Source organism: Orcinus orca, chromosome 2 (assembly GCF_937001465.1).
Source record: "Orcinus orca chromosome 2, mOrcOrc1.1, whole genome shotgun sequence".
NCBI classification, from domain to species: Eukaryota; Metazoa; Chordata; class Mammalia; order Artiodactyla; family Delphinidae; genus Orcinus; species Orcinus orca.
The window spans coordinates 128,772,214-128,790,439 of record NC_064560.1 but is presented as its reverse complement, the minus strand read 5'-3'; the positions used below and the strand labels follow the sequence as shown (position 1 = coordinate 128,790,439).

Below are 18,226 nucleotides of genomic sequence, written 5' to 3'. Positions count from 1 at the left end.
CTGCTACCCGTTTCACTCACTCACATTGCCGGCCAGGCCCTATTCGCTCTCTTTTGGCGACCCTAGGCTTGAAGCAACGAGTGCACTGGATAAAACCAATCTGCTGGGTCCACTTGTTCTCTCGGGGAGAATAATGTTTCCTCGTTGTCCTTTCTAGGCTTGCAGAGGCTCACAGAAGCAGCTCGCCTTTCTCACCCACAAACTTCCCACGACCCGTGAAACTTGCAAGGCCCTCCTCCTTCACTGTTTCTCCCCCGCCCTTTGCTCCAGGGTCCCCTCCCCGGCACCGGCCCTTCCCTCCCTCCCCCACCCAAGGCTCTCCGGAGCTCGGGGCGGGTCCCCGGCCCCCAGCTCGGCCATCTGCCCCGGCCCAGGGCGCTGGGGCTCGCCCACGGCGGCACTGGGCATGCTCAGAGGCGGCCGCACGGGCAGCTGCGCTTCGCAGGCGCTAGCACTCGGCGGCGGGCGGGCGCGCGGCTGCAGCTGGAGCTCCAGCGCCTGGAGTTGGAGTTGCCGGGAGTTTTCCCCCCTCCCCCTTGCGCGCGGCAGCTGGAGCCGGCGCGGCAGCCGCGAGCGGCGGCTACCCAGCACCCGGGCCGGCCGAGCCTTGTCCGGAGCCCGGAGCCCCGCGCGGGGCAGCTCCCGGGGAGGAGCCTTGCGGGCTGGGACGCGTGCAGCGCACTGGCACTGCCGGGGCACGAACCGGGCTGCAAGGTAGGGCCGGGGCGTGGGGAACCAGGCGAGTGAGGCAGAGGCCAGGCCGGGGGTTGCGGAGGGTGGAGGATGCGGCTGCAGAAGCTGCGGCGTTCGGGGCGCCCAGCGCTGGGTCTGAGGCGCGTGGCCGGGTCGGGGACGCCGCTGCGGGGCAGAGGGAGTAGGCAGGCGCCCAGGGAGATGCTTTCAAGTTGGCGAGCGACGGGAGAGGGGGCCGCGCGCTCGGGCGCAGCTGCTTTGTGCGCGCCGAGAGGGACTCGGGTCCCTGGTTCTCCCCAAACCTGGGACCCGATGTGCGGGCAGGGCTGGGCAAGCCGCAGAGCCGAGCAGTTTCATCCGAGAAAGTTGAGGATGGAGCCCTTCTTTCCTCACTGTCCCCGCGGTAGGATAGCCCCGCGGGTGCCGCCCTGAGGCCCCCAGTGTGGAGGAGCTGCGCCCCTGGGCTAAGTTCCTCCGCCCCCGGCTGAAATCCACGAATCACCCAGATCTTCGCTTCCCTGGCTGGCTTCTAGGAAAATCATTCCTGCTAAATCTGAGGTAGGCTGTCCGGGCGGGAATGGCTCCCTGCCTCCGGGACGCTTAGCTGGGCGACGCCCCCTTCTCAACCTCAGAAGTGGCCAAGGGCGCCCGGTTCCGAGTTAGTGCTTACGGTGCGCACTGGAATGGAGCCTCACACACATGGCGGGGAACGTGGGGTAGGTGGATGGCCTGATTTTTCCTCTAGTCTTTTCTCAGCTTTACAACACCCCACCAACCCCACCCGGCTCATCTTCGCAGAGGACAGGACCTGGAGGGGAAGGCCAGGTGGAGAGTTTGGGTTGACATACTGTTCCTTAGGAGAGGATGCCTGGGCTGTATCTGGCTTGGGCTCCAGCCCCAGGACTTCATAACGAGCCCTCTCCCCTTTCGGTTATTCTTCCTCAGGGACCGGGTGGGAAGGAGTAGGGGCGGTGGGTCCACAAGAATGTCCACTTCGTCCCACCATCTCCTAAGAGTGCGTTCCAGGGGACCCCAGGACCCTGGAACTGGCGTTATGTGGATTACGAGAATGTGGAGGATGCTGACCGTTCTCCTAGCTCCACTTTTTTCACTTCTTGTTTTGAGTTTTGGGGTTTTGCCTGCACACGAGTCAGAGCTGCTCTGTCATAACCGGGGGATGGAGGAGCTTCAGCCTGGCAGTGAGCCGCTGTTCACCTCCGAGGCTGCTAGTGGGAATTGGTCCAGAAATGATTATGCAGGCTAGAAATATGCCTCTTTTTTTTCCCCCCGTCTTTTGACTGAACACCTTGGCTGTTGGGTTTGTGTGTTAAGTTCTTAAAGGAGAACCCACACACTGCTCAAGTACTATGTTTTAGGGAATCACCATTTCTGCTACATGTTCTTCTCTTTGCTTTTTTCCTGAGGGTGGGGGTGGGAATCTGCTTTGGGGCAGATTTCCAAATGTGGAAATCACCTGGTGTTGGTACACAGGTTCTAGAGTGAGATAGACCCGAGGTCAAGATTTAGGTTTACAGTCGGATTACTATGCTAACTGACAAATTGTTGGACACTATGAACTTCAGTTTTCTCTTCTGTCAAATGGGGATAATAGTGGCCTTATCTCCTTTCATTGCAGGGTTGTTGTGAGACCTGGGGGAGATAATGGTCATCAGAAGTGCTCAGAAAACTTTAAAGCACCAATTGTGTTTTCCTGTGGCTGTGCTCTTTACTCAGTTTTTTTTTTTGAATTAACTACTTCTTTTAATTGTAACAAGCTGCCTGAATCTTCTCTCCTCCACCCACTCTTCACCAAAAGGTTTGGTTTCTCAGGGCTTTGGAAGTCGCTCTTTATCTTCTTTTTTCTCTTCCCTTAAATCCATCTCTTTTTTGATTTTAAGGGTTGAGGCTCCAGTCCTTGTATTTATCTGAAGGAAGCAGCGAGGTGTAGTTTAGGAGATGGGAGCGTGGTGGGGTGCCTCATCAATGTTCAGAATCCTGGGCCCCAGAACTGGCATGTTAACAAGGCTCCAGTTTGAGATCCAAGGTTGATGAAGGAGTCAGCAGACCTGGGGCTGGAGCTCTGGCATGGTCTCTAATAGTGACCTTGAACTAGGGACTCAATCCCTCATCAGTGGAATCAGACTGTGAGCTTGAGGGCCAGTGCTGATCAGAGGCTAGAACAGGTGAGATGTCTCTCACTCAGTTAATAAGGGATTAATCAGGCTCCTGACCCCTCCCCCCCCAGGTGCTGCACCTTCCCTAATCCTAGGCTAGTGGTTCTCAAACTGGAGCATCAGAGTCCCCTGGAGGGCTTGTTAAATCACAGCTAGCTGGGCTGCATTGCCAGAGCCTCTGATTCTCTGCGTCTAGGGTGAGGGGAAGGGGGTCCAAGAATTTGCATCTCTAACTAGTCCCAGGTGATGACAGTGCTGCTGGTCCAGTGACCATGCCTATAGAATCACTGACTTAGTGGGTGAGAGAGAGTAAGAGAGGGGAGGTTTGTTCAGAAACACCATTATTTTAATACGTCATGTATGGAGACAGGGTTTCTTCAGGCCGTTTTAGGAACTTGCCTGAGGCATTTTCTATTTCTGATACCTGTGCCACTTCTCATTGTCCAGTGTAGATAATTCTGATTGCTTTTCAAATGAATGAATTTTACACAAAAGAAGTTCCCCGTTCTTTTCATACTGTAAAATACTTAGCCTCTGGTTTCCAGGACACTCTTGGATAGGCTGAGATTGGTGACCTTGATATTGATAAATCCAGCAACTACCCTATTTCCTTTCTTTGGGGATCTCAGACGTTTGTGGAGAGGAGGTTTTGAGAAGTTCTGGCAGCTTAAACCTTAAGATTGGAGAACAGGGGGCTTCCCTGGTGGCGCAGAGTTGAGAGTCCGCCTGCCGATGCAGGGGACACGGGTTCGTGCCCCGGTCCGGGAAGATCCCACATGCCGCGGAGCGGCTAGGCCCGTGAGCCATGGCCGCTGAGCCTGCGTGTCCGGAGCCTGTGCTCCACAACGGGAGAGGCCACGACAGTGAGAGGCCCGCGTACCGCAAAAAAAAGCAAAAAAAGATTGGAGAACAGGTGAATCACTTATGAGCAAGATTAAAAAGAATTTGCAATGTGGTGTCTTCTCTGAAGGGACAGCTTTGGGGGAGGTGACAGATGTCCTGTGGTGGTCAGATCTGGTGAAGGCCTTCCATTCCTTCTAGAGGATGGTAGTGTTGGCCGTAACTGAGGGAGACCCTCCATCACTGTCTGAGGGCTGGGAAGCCCAACGTTTTGGAGCAGCTGTGCAGTGTCAGTGCTGCTCTGTGTAGCTGAGTTTATAATCGAGCACTATTTGGGCACAACCCAACCTTAATCTCTTCCTTGCCCCCTAAGCTATGGTCCAGGGCTGACAGTTCACTATGACTTAAGGTGGCCTAGGTTGTGGCCTTGAATTTTAGCTGCTTTGTATCAGAGAGGCTTCGGGAACCTGCTGGAGTCAGGAAGATTCCCGAGATGATATTCGAGGGCAGAAGTAAGGTTTACGTAGCACCCAAGTGGACTGTGTGTCCAAGGGGCTCTTGTGTTGCTGTACCAAATGGAGTCCAGCTGACTGTCAGGCTTTATCTCAGCTTTCCATTTGTGCTTTGTTTTCGTTTTCAAGTGATTAGCACTAGAGAAACCTATCAGTAAATCAGAAACCTATTCAAAAACTCAAGTGTACCACTTAGTGTTCCAGCAGATAAATCTGCAAGGCCCATGCCTGTCTTCCTGACCGCAATCAGCCCTCAGTAGACACAACCTTCAGCTTGAAATTCTTTAGATGCACTAATCACTGATATAAATGGTTTCTCCTACTTAACACGAGTACAGAAAATTTCTATTTTAAAATTCTTTTCCATAACTTGATATTTATATTTTGGGTGTTACCCCTACTTTTTGCTGGGAGGATTTCTTTTCCAGGGTGGGGAAGCTTCTTTCCTTATCACTGTTATTCACTTTTTTCAGCACATGACCACTTGATATCTTGGCTCCCTTGGCTAAGTTTGTTGTGAGACAGTCATTTTGATAACTTTATTTCTCTTTGAACCTCAGGGCTGTTAGTGGGTCCTAGAGAGTCATGGTCAGTTCCTGGAAGGCTCTCTTCCTCAACTGTCCTAGAGGATTCTTTTAAAATAACACTCAGTTTATACTGCACTAGCTCATTTCTAAGATCCTTTTTCTTTTTCTTTTCACATTTCATCATTTTCCAATTTCAAAAATCTAGATGGGTCTGAAAAATTATGAACACATTTAATGTATGGTTTCTTTCTTCTCTTCCTGTAACCTGTTATGTTAACAGTGGCTTCCAATGAATGGCATCCTAAAACAAAGCAAGTTTGGTTCCTGACCTGGGTAGAAAATGTGGTTCCTGCTGTCCAGCTGATAGAATTGAGCAGCCATCCAATTAGCTCAGCAGTTCCCAGAGTACTGGGAAGAATACTGTTAGGTGGATGTTAATAGGTGTGGTCTTGTAAAGGTCAAATCAGTTTGGAAGCGCTGCCTGTTATTTTCCCCTGTCTCAGAGATTCTCAGTGTTCATCCTTGTATCAAAGACTCTGAGGACTGCAGTTAACGATATCGACAACAAGAAACTTAGTTCTATTTATTTAACCAGACATTTCCCAGAGCATTTTGAGGTTATGTGTGTAGCTTCTAGGACTGCTTTACTGAATCAGCACATCCCAGCACTTCTAATATATTATTTAACACCATCTATGGGTAGGGTGGTTTCACCTGGTCTATCTCTAAAATATAGGGGCATTCATAAGCTATGGATATTAATTGATGCATGGACTGTACAGGTGGTTACTGTTTATTTCAGAGTAGAGAGAAGCCATTTGAAGCTGTGGTGGCTGAGGAAGCCTATATGGATCGGCTAGACTATGAAAACTCTGGCAACGATGCGTAGCACTTCTGTAGAGAGGAGAAAGGGTGTTAGGTTGCTGGTGTTAGGGAGCAGAAGTGTGAAGTCGTACTTGTGCCAGCATATAAATAAATACCTTTCAGAGCACATAAGACAAGCGATGTGCCTAGTACAGAGTGAGACTGTGTGAATCTGTAGCAGTGGTCAAAGAACCTGTCGTCAAGTTCTTTCTTGATTCTGTGAATTCACTGAAGTAGCAGATGAGTTCTCGTGACCACAGGAGAGCTCGTTGTGGATAAAGGGGGGCACAGCACCCAGGCTGAAAACAAGGAGGGGTGCATGGGACAGAAAGGGAGAGAGAAAGTGTTCCCAGGCTTTCAGAGGGTAGTGGTTCCAGGTGCAGAGGGATTAATTCAAATGTATGTCCAGCTGAAGAATACTGGATATTTGGGGGAAGAGCTTTTCAGGAAGAGGGGAACTTGACTGGAGTTTCAAAAATAAGCAAGAACTCTTATAACTCAACAATAAAAAGGCAAATAACCCAATTTATAAAGGAGCCAAGGGGCTTCCCTGGTGGTACAGTGGTTAAGAATCCACCTGCCAGGGGACACGGGTTTGAGCCCTGGTCTGGGAAGATTCCACATGCTGCGGAGCAACTAAGCCCGTGTGCCACAACTACTGAGCCTGCGCTCTAGAGCCCGTGAGCCACAACTACTGAGCCTGCGTGCCACAGCTACTGAAGCCCGAGCGCCTAGAGCCCGTGCTCTGCAACAAGAGAAGCCACTGCAGTGAGAAGCCCGCGCACCGCAACGAAGAGTAGCTCCCGCTCACTGCAACTAGAGAAAGCCTGCGCGCAGCAACGAAGACCCAATGCAGCCAAAAATACACAAATGAAATAAATAAATTTATTAAAAAAAGGGGCCAAGGATTTAAATATACATTTGTTTTTTCAGGTAAGATATACAAATGGCCAATAAGGGGATGAAAAGATGCTCAACAGTATTAGTCCTTGGGGAAATACAAATCAAAACCTCGGTGAGGTACCACTTCACACCCATCAGGATGGCTTTGATCAAAAAGATGTATAATAACAAATGTTGGTGAGGATGTGGAAAAATCAGAACCCTCCTACATTACATTGTTGATGGGAATGGAAAATAGTGCAGCTGCTTTGGAAAACAGGCAGTTCCTCCTCAAAATGTTAAACATCAGGGTAGCCCATGACCAATTCCACTTTTTGGCAAATCCAAAAAGTTACATTAGCGGTTGCCAAGAGCTGGGGGGCAGGGCAAGAAGAATGGGAGGGCCTGTTGATGGACATGGGGTTTCTTTTGGGGGTGATGAAAATATTCTGGAATGGTTGCACAACTTTATGAATACATTAAAACATTGTGAATGCATTAAAACTACTAAATTGTACACTTTAAAAGGGTGACTTTTATAGTGAATATCTCAACTAAAAGAAAAACAGTAAGAATGCCACTGGGGGTAGAGTGAAAGGAGAATAATAAGAAAAACGTGGAGAGAGAGAGATGCAGGAATAGGCTATCAGTTTCAGAGCAAATTTTCTGCTCTTGGGTAAAAAAAAGGTAACTAGATAATTCCTTTCTCCTTGTTTGTCTTTGGATCTTTTAGGATTTTTCTGTTACTCTTTCATCCCAAAGTCCTTCCTCTGAATTAAGAGGGTCGTGTGCCAAGTTGCTTCTGAGTCAGTGGAATCGTTTTCATGGCAAATACCCTGTGACCTTCAGAGAGGAGTGTGTTTCTGGGCTTTGCTCTGGGGACTAACTCCATATTTAGGCTTCGTTGCTGTGATCCACTAGAGGGCAGTGGGCAGGGCTGACCGGACAGCTTATGTTTAGCTTCTCCCTTAAGATTTGACTGTGGTAGACGTTTTAGCATCATCTTCTAAGTTGTTAGTGGAACTGTGTCAACACTGTCCTTAAAAAAAAATCTCTGGGGTTTCCCTGGTGGCGCAGTGGTTAAGAGTCCGCCTGCCGATGCAGGGGACACGGGTTCGTGCCCCGGTCCGGGAAGATCCCACGTGCTGCGGGGCGGCTGCGCCCGTGAGCCATGGCTGCTGAGCCTGCGGGTCCGGAGCCTGTGCTCCGCAACGGGAGAGGCCACAACAGTCAGAGGCCCGCGTACCAAAAAAAAAAAAAAAAAAAAAAAGTCTCTGTATTAAACAGGATTCATGTGGTACTTGGCACTACACGAGCATCGGTGTATTTGGGTGCAAGAGTCATGATGCTAAATGAGGTTAAACACCACTGGAACAGTTGTTCCCTTGGTAGAGACTTTCTACTCCCTTTAACAGTGTAGTGTAGCCTAGCTGTGCTTCTCCAACTCGTGGACAAGAGCACTTGGGGATCTTGTTAAGGTGCTGATTCTGATTCAGTAGGGGTTGGGGTCTGGGATTCTGCACTTATAACAAACTCCCACTGATGCATGTGCTGCCAGTCCACGGATCATTCTGTGAGTAGAAGCTAATACAGTGTGAAGATGGCAATGGCGTGGGACAGAGCTGAATGTGAAATGTGGCTCCACCATTGATTTGTTGTGGGAACTCGGGTGGGGTAGTTAACACCTGAGCCATGGTTTTCTTATCTGTAAGATCAGAGGGAGACCTAGCTTGTAGACAAGTACCTAATATGATGCACCTGGAATGTTTAATGTTCTTTGCCTTCTCGTCCCACAAGGGCTAAGAATCCCACTGTTAGGACTAAGGAAAAAGTATATGGAAGAAAGCCAAGAGCTTCGAAAAGTTTTCTGATTTGTGTGGGTGAGGTGGGGGTAGGGGGAGAGGCTGTAGGGGAGAAGGGCATGAATCATCCTCAGAACAATGTAAATTTGCATATTGATTCTTAAATTACCATAGTTTTGGTAAAGTCACAGAGCTAGTCTCAGCTGAGTCTGGCTGACTTTCAGTCAAGGTGTTGGGTCTTTTTCTTTTTAATTTATTTTATCTATTATTATTGGCTGTGTTGGGTCTTCGTTGCTGCACACGGGCTTTCTCTAGTTGTGGCGAGCGGGGGCTACTCTTCGTTGCAGTGGCTTCTCTTGTTGGGGAGCACGGGCTCTAGGCACACGGGCTTCAGTAGTTGTGGCACGTGGGCTCAGTTGCTCCGTGGCACGTGGGATCTTCCCGGACCAGGGCTCGAACCCGTGTCCCCTGCACGGGCAGGCAGATTCTTAACCACTGCATCACCAGGGAAGTCCAAGGTGTTGGGTCTTGAATCTGCTATCATGGAGTTGGTTTCTTTTTGACCAGAAAGGCAGCCCTGAGCTGCTCAGTTGGTGCTAAGTTTCCTTCGTGTGGTGGTCTCAGCCCATCCTTGCCTGGCTGCCTTCCCCCCATCACTTACTGATTTTCATCTCTTATGCAGACGGGAGGCAATAAAGCGACCTAAAATGCACACCGTTGAGTTTCATTCACAGCGGGAGTGAACGTTTCTTGGGATTAGGTTGAAAATATTTGCTTCATTGTTGGCTGTAGAAAATCTGGGCATTTCATTAGTTTACCTTCGGTGAGTCTATTCAACTCTGGAAAGGTTTGGTTGAATTAGGTGAATGGGAAACAATGGAAGAGGAAGAATTGGGAGCTAAATCCTGGCACCTGGACCCTGGGTCACTGCCTTCACCAAGCCTCAGTTTCCTCTGCTGTTATTTGGGACCAGTTCCTGCTGGCCGGCCTGCCTCATGGGCTTGGTTTGAGGCTCAAATGAATAGCACCTGTGAGGGCACCCTAAGATGACGGGCCTCTGTAAAGTGTGGACCATCCCTCAGCACTGCCGGCTCAGGCGAGGGCATTGTCTCAGGGTTACGGTGGCCTGTTAGCTTTTGTTCTCTTTCTGTCTCCTTTGTCATCATCCAAAGTGGGAGGAGATAAGAGATTGTGTTTTGTTTCAGTGAAGTTGATGGCTCCTTTTCATTTTCCCCTGGGGAAGAAATTACACCCAGTTTGTAAGATTTGAACAAAGCCTCAAGTGCAGTAAATCAAACGAGTTTCCAGTCTTCACAGCCTGAAATTCACTGCTTTCCTAAGGATGGTAATTTTGCCCTATTTCACCTCGTTGGACTGTTTTGTGGATTGGCAGGTGTGGGCCTTTAGTGCCCAATGGCTCTGAAGAAAAGGGCCACTTTGTTACAGAGCCGGGGCTAAGCATTTAAACCCACGCTGTGCCAACATTAGTAATCAAAGAGAAGGTATCAGAGTTGAAGCCGAATACACTAGGCCTCACCGGCACAGCACTGTCCTTCCCGACGGTGCAAGTGGGAATGATCTCAGGCGAGTGAATACATGTGTGACCCTGTAATCACCTTTCATAACCACTGCTGGTCAGAGAGGGTGTATGTCAGTGCTGGTCTTTGTTTTTCGACTTCCTAGGAATATGTCGCCTCACACAGTCCAAGGTGACAGCCAGCAGTATCTAGTGGTTGAGAAGTTAATATTATTCCTGAAGAATTTAATCTACCCTATCATGAAGTAGCAATAAGGAGCTGGGTGTAGAAAGCTGGGTGTCCCTGAAGTAAGTCCTTTTAAAATTAAATCCTTATGCAACTGTAACAGTAGTTTAAAAAATAAGTTGAAGGTAGAAATTTGGTGCTTATATAAAGAGCTCAGTGCTGATAAAGTGGACATTTCTCCCAGTTTCATCCACTGGAAAGTGAGACTTTCTCCTTTTAATCAGATCCTTTTCTGACCTTGCCAACCACACACTCGCTGGTCTATCTGGTGGTTGACTTTTAAAAATGGAACAGGGAATGCTGAACTCAGAAATCTTGTTTATGAACAGCCTTGCTTTCAAACCCCCCCACCCCAGACTGTGAACTCCTCCAGAGACTGGGATCTGTGTGTGTGTCTGGCATGTAGGAGAGAATCAATAAAAATATGTTGAGCTGGACAGCTGCTTTCTCCTGGGATTCCCCCTTCCTGTCTATTAATTTTTCTGTTCGTATATTATTTGAATAATGTTTCCCTAGAGGTGATTAGGTGCTTCCATAGTACATGGTTCTAAGCACTTTACAGATACTGATTCCTTTCATCCTCCCAACAACTCTCAGAGGTAGGTACTATTACTTATCCCTATTTTACAGTTCAAAAAACAGGCATGGAGAGGTCATGTTGATACCAGCCAGGGTTCTTGGCCTTCGTTAATCAATAGAAATTGATAAGAGGCCAGAAAAGAAATTCAGGTAAGGCTTTACTGGGGCCCCTGCTGCAACGGCGGGGAGAGAAAACAAGTAACAGTTTCCCTCGTTCACTCCCCAAGGGGGAGACGAGCTGGTTCCTTACATGGCGTGAGGGTTGGGCAGGAGGGGGGCTTAGGCGGTCTGCCCACCCCTTTGGTGGTGTTGAGTGCAGGGGGCATGCGCAGTATCCTATTTCTGCTCCTCCCACCCTGTTTTTCCTCCGGGCTCTTCAGAAGTGGCGCTTGGGTCTTTTTGTATCTTGTCCATAATTTGCCGCGACTGTGCTTTCATGTAGTTATTTTTAGTCCCTTATAGTTTCTTTGCATTTTGTTGCTCAAGGAGGTGTTTGTCCAGGTGCAAGCACTGCAGCAAGGGGTCCCGGGTCCCAGCCTGTCTCAACGCGACTTGTGTAAGACCCCAAAGCTGCCGCGTAGAGAGCTGCAGGTGAACCAGGTGCCCCAGTTTCAGGGTTCCTGCTTTCATGGACAAGACAAGCTTGGCTAAACTTCAGTAGACACCCCTCTCCTGCCTGCTCCGTGCTCCAATATTACCTTTCTCCCCACCCCCACCCCCGTCCCACCCCGGCTTTCCTGAGCGCTGCAGAGAAATGAGGGCAGGCACACCTTTTCTGTCTTACCTTCTCCCCGCCTCCTTTGTCCTCTGCCCTTTTCTGCCCACTCCCAAGTTCCAGGAAAATGTGACCCTGGATTTGGAAAACAGGTACAGTACCATGGCCCATTCGTCTGGGCCCCGCCTTGCGGGGAGGCCGTTCACAGAGGGGTTGTTCGAATGAACTCCACTACCTGGGTGAGGCTATGACCTCCAGCCCTGGGCCTCTCAGTTTGTCAGGTGACAGGCAGTGTGACCTAGGTCAGTGCCTCTCAAACCTTTAAGTGCAGGTGAATCTCCTGGGCATCCTGTTAAGGCACAGATTCTGATTCACTGGGACCGAGGTGGGGGGGCCTGGGATTCTTCTCACAGGCTTCCAGGAATGTTGAGGCTGCTTGTCCTTGACCCAGGGCTCTAAAGGAGCCCTGAGTCTGTGCGAGGTCAAACCTGCTATTCCAAGCACTGAATAGCTGAACAGGCCTGAACAGGCCTGATTAGGCCTGATTCCTAACCCAGGGCCCAGAGGAGACTTAAGACATCTAGAGACAGACCCACCAAGATTGGAAGTCTCATGAAGGCAGAAGCTTGAGACAGAATGAGAACATAACTGAGAGTAAAGGAAAGTTGATGTTCCGAAAGGAAGCATGCGCATCATTTTCAAACGTGACCTGAAAAGTGCTCTCTTTATGATGGAAAGCTTATTACAGAGTGGCTCTAGGGATCCAGCAGAGAGAATACAAAGTACAATAACTCCTGTTTGAGTTGATATGAAATTTCACAAAGAACCTATGCTACTGGCCCCTAAAACTCTTGAAAGTAACCCCCCGAAGCTCCTCAAAATCTCCCTGAGTCTCCCCAGGTGCTGCCTGCTTTCCAGCTGCATCTGCTACGGTAGGTGCCACAGTCCTAGGAACCAATGTTGGGATACCAGCGGTACAGATACGAAGTGCTCTCCTGTCTCATCTGAGTCTCCTAATTACCCAGCTGTTTTTGATTGATGAGTCGTGAGACTCAGGGAGTCAAACTCCCTGGGAGCCACAGGCTTACAAGGGATGGAGCTGGGAGCAGGCACGGCGAGGCAGTGTGGCCTGATGTCTCTTGCTCTTCTTACCCGACCTGACTGCTTAATTAAATCAGTTTGCCCTGTTTGGCTTTGCAAGGAGGAGGCATCCAGGTGGGTTTGCTTTTTAAAGAAAATGACTTTTTTGAAGGTTAACTTAACGTAGAAACAGGCAGAGATTCCATGGGTGCGGTGTAGTGAATTTCTGTTCCAAGAGCACACCCATTTATTCTTAACACAGCTCAAGAGAGGAAGAGCCACCAGCACCCTGGAATCTCTCCTCCGGTGCGTCCCCTCCCGTTACTTCCTCCTCCATGGTACCGCTGTCCTGACTTCTAAGACTGTAGATCACCTCTGCTTGATTTTGAGTTTTCCGTAAATACGCTGGTCCTTTTGTATTCTTTTATGTCTAACTTCTTTTCCTCAACATTGTAAGATTCATCCATGTTGTGCATGCAGCAGTAGCTGGATTATGTTCCATCGTATAAATACACTGCACTTACTGATTATGGACATTGGAATTGTTGCCCGTTTTTGGCTCTTACGAATAATGCTGCTGTGAACATCCATGTGTATATGTTTTTGGTGGTGCCCATAGGTATGCATCTCTGGTGTGTGTGTATGTGGGTGTTTCTGTAATGCCTGGTTCCTTTGATGTGACTATGTTTGCCTTTAGTAGATAACGCCAAAGAGTTTTCCAATGTGGCCATTCCAATTTATAGTCCCATCTGGTGTGAGTGAGCGTTCCATTACTCCACGTTCTTGCCAATACTTACTCTGATAGGTCATTTTTTTTTCCAATTTTATTTATTTATTTATTTTTGGCTGTGTTGGGTCTTCGTTTCTGTGCGAGGGCTTTCTCTAGTTGCGGCGAGCGGGGGCCACTCTTCATCGCGGTGCGCGGGCCTCTCACTGTCGCGGCCTCTCGTTGCGGAGCACAAGCTCCAGACACGCAGGCTCAGTAGTTGTGGCTCACGGGCCTAGTTGCTCCGCGGCATGTGGGATCTTCCCAGACCAGGGCTCGAACCCGTGTCCCCTGCATTGGCAGGCAGATCCTCAACCACTGTGCCACCAGGGAAGCCCCTGATAGGTCATTTTAATCTTAGCCTTTCTGATGTGGTATAGAGGGCTCTCATTATGATTTTCACTTGCATTTCTCTTATCACCATTGGAAGCTTAGTGTCTTTGCCTGTATATTTGGCATTTGGATATCTGCTTTTGTGAAGTGCCTGTTCAAGTCCCTTGCCTATTTTTCAATTGTGTTGTTTGTTTCACTTTTAAAAACAAAATGAAAACATCTATGAAAAATCCTTGAAATCTATAGTGATGGGAATCACCTGTGAGTGAGATCGGATTATATTCTCAGAGGTAATTTCTGGAGATCCCCTCCTGCAGGAGGCCCAGCAGGCTGAGGATAGGCAGAGGCATAAAACCCTTAGCAGGGAACTTGCTGCCAAGTTGAGGAGCCCCGGGCTCTGTGGCTCAGGGCAATTGTCAAGTTGTGAGATCACCTGAAAGCTTGAAAGCACTTCACTTCTAAATGTTTGCCTTTTACAGACCGTCACTCTGGAAGATTGTAGACCAACTCCAAAAGTATTGCTGAAAACATTTTTGGAATTGCTTTGAGTATATTGTTTTGGATATTTTTAGTTGCTTTCAAAATGCCCTTTGAGAATGTATTTGATTTGGGGAAACAGCAGACCTCTCAGAACCCAGCCCAGTGAATAAGGAGGGTGCTTCATGGGTGACTTAAAAAACAAAACATTATTTGTAAGGCTTGCCTGTAGGGGGAGGGAAGGTGAGCAGGAAGGAGGAAAGCACTGCGCTCAATGCCTGAGTTTCCTGATCTCTTTTCATCTTTATAGTAACCTATGAAGTACTAACTGTTGTGAGTATTCCTACTTTGTAGATGAAAAGTCAGACTTAGAAAGGGAAAGACAGCGTGATTGAGGAGTCAAACCTAGCTCTGTCTTACTTGAGGGCCACTAGTACCCTTTCCTTTTCCCCACCCTGCCTCGCCTCTGATGAGTGTTAGAGGAATCAAAATTGTTGCAGCCAGAACACCGTGTGCTGATGGCGAAGGTCTGGTTTCCACCCTGTCCTGTTATAGACCCTGGGATCTGGGTGGGTCCTCTTCCTGGTGGGGGTTGGGAGAGGAGAGGAGAACTCAGGCTTCAGGGCACTCATTTCCAAACACGATTCCTGGGCTTCCCTGGTGGCGCAGTGGTTAAGAATCCGCCTGCCAATGCAGGGGACACAGGTTCGAGCCCTGGTCCAGGAAGACCCCACATGCTGTGGAGCAACTAAGCCCATGCGCCGCAACTGCTGAGCTGCGCTCTGGAGCCCACGAACCACAACTACTGAAGCCCACGTGCCACAACTACTGAAGCCCTTGCACCTAGAGCCCGTGCTCTGCAACAAGAGAAGCCACTGCAATGAGAAGCCCGCGCACCGCAACGAAGAGTAGCCCCCGCTCACCACTACTAGAGGAAGCCCGCGTGCAGCAAGGAAGACCCAACGCAGCCAAAAGTAAATAAATAAAAAATTAAAAAAATTTATTAAAAAAACCCCACGATTCCTGTGGCTCCTGCTGTTTAGGGGAGCAGCTGAGGGCCTTTCAGTATCCTGGCCCATGTCCTGCCCAGGATAGTCTGACTTGTAGGCTTTACTTTGCTCTTCTTTTTTTTTTTTCCCCTCACGGTACGCGGGCTTCTCACTGTTGTGGCCTCTCCCGTTGCGGAGCACAGGCTCCAGACGCGCAGGCTCAGTGGCCATGGCGCACGGGCCCAGCCGCTCCGCAGCATGTGGGATCTTTCCGTTCGTGTCCCCTGCATTGGCAGGCGGACTCTCAACCATAGCGCCACCAGGGAAGCCCTGCTCTTCCTTTTAAGTGGCTGGCAAGCCACCCAGGAAATACTCTAGGATGTGTTCATGAATATTGTCACTGTTGGAAACTTTATTCTATGTAGAGAGTCTTTCTCCAGATGAGCACTTACAGAAAATCTGACCAGAAGAGGCAGAATGTTGCTGAATTCTTTAATATTCATTCATTCCTGATCTTAAGGGAAAAATCACCCATTAGTTTTCTGTGAAACAGAGTGGGTTAATGGCTTTCGGTGTGTAACGAAGACCTTCAGAAATGATTCCTGAAAAGAGTGTCCTGGGTGGATTGCTTTCAGATAGACCCTGGGGAATCCAGCCGGCCCTGAGATGTGAAGGGCCTGGGAGAGACACAAAAATACACTTGGCCATCGCAGAGGCTTGTTCTCACCCTTCCTGTCTCATGGACCCCAACAAGCTGACCCCCTTCCACTGAGCTTTGGAATGTTGTCTCAAAGTTGAGTACCCAGAACGTAGAAACTACAACCTATTTTTCTGTCTCAAAGCAGTAAAGAAGCCTCTGGACTTCTTTTGAGACTGCACAGTAGAATGGTTTCTTCGTTTGATGGTTTCTTTATTCTTAGCACCTTAGATCCTGCGTAGCCTTGCTTTTCAGGGCAAAGCTCTGGGCTGTGGGTAATCAGATAACCAAACCATTTCCTAAACAAATTAGAATTTGATTTCATTCATAGTCACACAGCTTTCCCTAGATAAAATGAGGCATCTGAGAAAAAAAAATGTGAGGAAATTTTAATGAAAACTTCTCCTGTAAGATACTCATTTTCCTATCACATTTAATTCCTGTAGAGTATTCTAGAGCAGGTGTGAAGAGCCAGGTGTTGCCCTCGTCCCCCAGTGACTGTGGATACCTGATGCAGCATCTTTACCTGTTTCCTAGCAGATTATATGATCCCATGCATGTGTGCAGGTTGAACACCTCAGATTTGGACTTGGCTGGGGGATGTGGGAACTTATTCACTTCCTGCCAAAAGAAAGAAACTTACAAGTAGTGCTTTGTGTTTTGAATTTTACAGTGCACTGAGTAAACACAAGTTATGCATTGTGATGGGAGGGGTAAAAAGGTCTGCCACGTCTTTATTTTTTGAGTGGGTGTAACTAAATGACTAGGTCCTGGATGTGTTACTAAGATGTAGGTCACAGTCTCCGGCAGAGTGACAGTAAACATTTCTCACCTGTGTTATCTTACAGCTGCAGGTGTCTAAAGTTCTTTTTATCCTAAAATGTTTTCCTCGAAGGTTTTTTGTTTTGATTTGTTTTAATAAGCCTCTTGCTTTGGGAATAAGGAACTCACTTCAGTGAATACCTAAGGCTTTCTTAATTCCCTTATGTTACAGATGAGGACACCAAGGCTGTACAGTTCTACCATGAATCAGTAGTAAACCAAGGACTCTTTAATTCCAGGCTTTTGTTTCTCAGCTCACTGTGATTTTCTAGAACTGTAAAATATTCCTAAGATTCTTTGTTTTAAAATCTAGCTTTCAGTTTAAGGTCATTGTCTCTTAGCAGTTGTTTCCTTGCTTTATGGTAACCAAAGCTTTAAAATGATCCAGTACAAGGGGAGAACCAAGCCATGACTTTCTCTTGTTCTAAAATTAATATAAAAATGTATAGCTGTATAAATAATATTTACTGAATTTGACACTATTATTTGTATGTATGAATAAATAATTTTGAAGTATACCAATATTTTATGGCTGATCTGGTCAAATTTCCACTTGGAGGAGACTGTATCTGTGTTGAAACACACTGTCCTTTCTCTATTATCTTGGCCTTTGTGAAGGATGAATCCTTGGACTCATGATTTTTCACCCTGAGTTTGTGTAGGAAATCAGGATGTGTCTAATTATCATATAGGGCGTCAGAAAATTCTCATAACAGTTCATTTAAATTCACTTAAATTAAAAATAAAGAACACATTATATAGCAACAGAGGTTTTTTTTTTTTTTTTTTTCTTTTAAAGAGGAGATCGGACTCCGTGAATCAGATGAGCACTTTCAGAACTCATGGGGATTACTGCTTTAAAGGCCCAGGAGGAGTAGATAAGAACCCGTCAGCTCTGTCAGTCCTCACTGTGCCCTGGTATATTGATGCTCTCTGTGACTGTTGATCTATGACCTATTTCTCTCTAAAAGCTGTCTATTTAAAATCAGTTCTCTCTTCTTCTGCCCAGCTCAGTGAGCATGTCTTTTTTTCTGTGCTGCTGTTGGAGCTGACCCTCAGGATGGAGAACCTTTGACAGAATAGCATCTTATCCTCAACTCAAGGTCTCAAAGTCATGATTAACTGGCAGATACTGGCTTCAAGAAAAAAAAAAAAAACAAACACACCAAGACACTAGTGCTTAGAATCCACAGGGCTTATGGGGTAAGAGTAAGGGTACTAAGAGAAGAGTTGGAAAACATGTTGGGCAGAGGTGGCCAGGCTCTCCTGGTGAGTTGATGAGTACCTTGGCTCCCTTTGCCCATGTGTCTGCCCCGTCCTCCCTTTTCTCCCACCTGTGGGGGCGGGGTGCTGTCTTAGGTGCTGAGCTCAGACAGGCACAGAAGACTGGTCTTTGGGGACTAGGGTGTGTTGACCTTTGCTTCTCTATTGGCCATCTCCATCCTTCTGTCCCAGCTTTCTCTCTCCGTTGTCATTTGATACTATTCTGGATGGCATGAAGTACCCTGGTAGCATCATTCGTTTTCATTCTTTTGTCCTTAAATGCCCTTCTCCTCCTGTCTGTCTTGTATCTTTGCAATCACTCTTCAGATACCACCTCTTTGAAACCTTCTGTGACCACTGAACTTGTACCCTGAGGCAGAGTTGGTCTGTGCTACTCCTGTACCGTATATAACTTATCATGCTCAAGTGTGATTATTTGCTTGCATGT

The 18,226-nt window shown here is 47.9% G+C and overlaps 1 protein-coding gene across 3 annotated transcripts in view; it reads left to right on the top strand.

Moving 5' to 3' along the window:
• The first annotated feature begins 419 nt into the window (after positions 1-419).
• The window catches only part of STXBP6 (syntaxin binding protein 6), a 273,927-nt gene continuing 256,120 nt past the window's right edge, over positions 420-18,226 (top strand). Inside the window, exon 1 of one of the 3 annotated variants that reach the window (XM_004283107.4) lies at positions 420-714. The gene's annotated coding sequence lies outside the window, so the exon portion shown is untranslated. Of the gene's footprint in view, positions 715-1,306; positions 1,410-18,226 lie in introns of those variants that run through there. The other 2 variants (XM_049705356.1, XM_033411699.2) reach the window with 2 other exon arrangements.